This window comes from Microtus ochrogaster, unplaced genomic scaffold, assembly GCF_000317375.1.
Source record: "Microtus ochrogaster isolate Prairie Vole_2 unplaced genomic scaffold, MicOch1.0 UNK16, whole genome shotgun sequence".
Lineage (NCBI taxonomy): Eukaryota > Metazoa > Chordata > Mammalia > Rodentia > Cricetidae > Microtus > Microtus ochrogaster.
In genome coordinates this window covers 4,147,634-4,150,376 of record NW_004949114.1, presented here as the reverse complement: position 1 = coordinate 4,150,376, position 2,743 = coordinate 4,147,634, and the positions used below count along the sequence as shown (strand labels likewise).

At 46.6% G+C, this 2,743-nt stretch overlaps 1 protein-coding gene across 1 annotated transcript in view; it reads right to left on the bottom strand.

Annotated features, from left to right (window-relative positions):
• Positions 1–2,743, bottom strand: part of Nup210l (nucleoporin 210 like) — a 109,083-nt gene that overhangs the window by 13,928 nt on the left and 92,412 nt on the right. The window lies entirely within an intron of this gene.

Below are 2,743 nucleotides of genomic sequence, written 5' to 3'. Positions count from 1 at the left end.
TTTTTGGTTTTTTGAGACAGGGTTTCTCTGTGGCTTTGGAGCCTGTCCTGGAACTAGCTCTGTAGACCAGGCTGGTCTCGAACTCACAGAGATCCGCCTGTCTCTGCCTCCCGAGTGCTGGGATTAAAGGCGTGCGCCACCATTGCCCGGCTCCATGCCCTTTTTTTTAAATTTTGTTTTTGAGACAGGGTTTGTTTGGAGCCTGTCCTGGAGCTAGCTCTTGTAGACCAGGCTGACCTCGAACTCACAGGGATCCGCCTGCCTCTGCCTCCCGAGTGCTGGGATTAAAGGCGTGCGCCACCATCGCCCAGCCCCCACGCCCTTCATATGCATATCATTACATGTGTGCTCCATGTCCTTCATATGTATATCATGACCATAAATGCTTAAAGATAAAGTTTGCTTCATCGAGAGATTTCTAACTGTGGAAGTGTAACTTTCATAACTGGCTTTGAGGGCAGCTTAGCTCACAGACCTTGGAGTTTACATTGGTCATCCATCACAAGTCAGCTCCAAGGCTGATTAGAACTACCTTTGTAGCCAGGCAGTGGTGCTGCACACCTTTAATCCTAGCACTTGAGAGGCACAGGTGGATCTCAATGAGTCTGAGGCCAGCCTGGTCTACAGAGAGAGTTCCAGGATTAGTTGCAGTGTTGTCACCTAACTCAGCACGTATCCATAGTTCCCAGAAAAGAGACCAAAGTCCTTCACAGCCCTAGACCCCCCAGCGAGTCAGTTGTAAGTGGATGGTAGCAGGATGGAGGAATTCTTCCCTGGGAAGACAGATACCTCCTTATAGGCTACCAGTGACAAACCAAATCAAAGTCCAACTTGGGAAACTAATAAGTTTATTGGGCTTTATTATAGAGCACAGTTAAGGGGTTACAGGAGTATGGGTGACCCCAAAGCTGCCACACTACTGGTAGGTCTCACCCCACCATGGCTGCACAGACCGAGTCCCTCCTTCAGTTAGACTTACACACTGTGTCTGTGCTCTAGCACCTCCCAAGACTAGGGGGCTGTATGCAATCAGAACAGAACCACATGCAGCTAACTGAGAGGCACAAAGGCTGAGTGTCCTGCAAGCCTCTCCATCCTTCCTTCTACAAGGCAACTTCAGCAATGAGCAGGCCTGATCTTGGGTCTACTAGTAGTCCCATGCTCTGATGTATCTATAAAGTCAAAGAATTCACATTTTCTTGCCAAGAATAAATTTTCTTTTTATTTTTGAGTGCTAGAGTTTCAAACTAAGGACAATTTTCTAGAATTTTAATTGAATTTAATAGAACTTTTTCTAACAGAAATGTTTTCTTGATCAGAATCATTTAGGACTGGCAAAATGGCTGGGCTTGAATGGTACAAGGGCTTGCGTGCAAGCCTGGTGATCTGAGTTTGATTCCCTGAATCCTCAGTGGAAGGAGATAACCAATTCCATAAAGCTGTGCTCTAACCTTCACACGTGAGCCAGGGCACACGCACCACACACACACACACACACACACACACACTGACGCAGTCATCTACTGGACATTAGATTAAGCCTTGGCTGCTGCCTCAGAGAACAGCGTATTAATACTTGTGTCCCAGAACTAAAGCCTCATTGCATTTTGTTCTTTCTTATATTTCATCTACATTTATGTTTAAACTTTAAATATTTTTATATGTTCTGCCTATATGCACACATGTGCCCTCCATGTGTGCCTGTTGCTGTGGAGGTCGGAAGAGGAGTATACAGATGGCTGAGAGCCACCGTGTGCACGGTGGGCATCGAACCCAGGGCCTCCCAAGAAGAAGTGCGCTCACCACGGAACCCTCTCTCTGGTCCAGCTTTTATTACTCTTCACCTAGCAGTTAGTTAGTTACCTTCCTTCAAAAGCTGGGATGGAGAGGCAGTGCCCCAGATCATCTAATTATAGAACACAAGGTTGTATTCAGTAGGCAGATGATAAGTGCTACAAGTCAACTTCTAATTGGCTATTGAGAAAAATGGTCATTCAGCTGAGACTTATCAGCTAACATGACAATCACTTTGGGGCCATCAAGATGGCTTAGCAGGTCCTGCTACTAAGTCTGATGCCCTAAGTTCAATCCCTAGGGCCCAACTGGTAAAAGATGAGAACTAACTCATCCATGTTCTTTGTTCCCACACACAAATAAATAAAATGCCATAAGAAATCAAAAATAAGCAAGGCAGTGGTGGTACATGCCTTTAATTTCAGCACTTGGGAGGCAGAGGCAGGCAGAGGCAGGCAGATCTCTATGAGTTCAAGGCCAGCCTGGTCTACAAAGTGAGGTCCAGGACAAGCTCCAAAGATACAGAGGAACCCTGTCTCGAAAAAACAAAACAAAACAAAAACAACAATAACAACAACAAATCAGGCTACCCTCAAACTCACAGAGATCTGCCTTCCTCTGCCTCCCCAGTGCTGGGATTAAGAGTGTGCGCCACTTGGCTGGAGAGATGGCTCAGCAGTTAAAAGCATTGCCTGTTCTTCCTGAATTCAGTTCCCGGCAACCACATGGTGGCTCACAACCATCTGTAATGAGGTCTGGTGCCCTCTTCTGGCCTGCAGGCAGACACACAGACAGAATATTGTATACATAATAAGTAAATAAATATTTTTTTAAAGCCGGGCGATGGACGGGAGGCAGAGACAGGCGGATCACTGTGAGTTCGAGACCAGCCTGGTCTACAGAGCTAGTGCCAGGACAGGCTCCAAAGCCACAGAGAAACCCTGTCTCG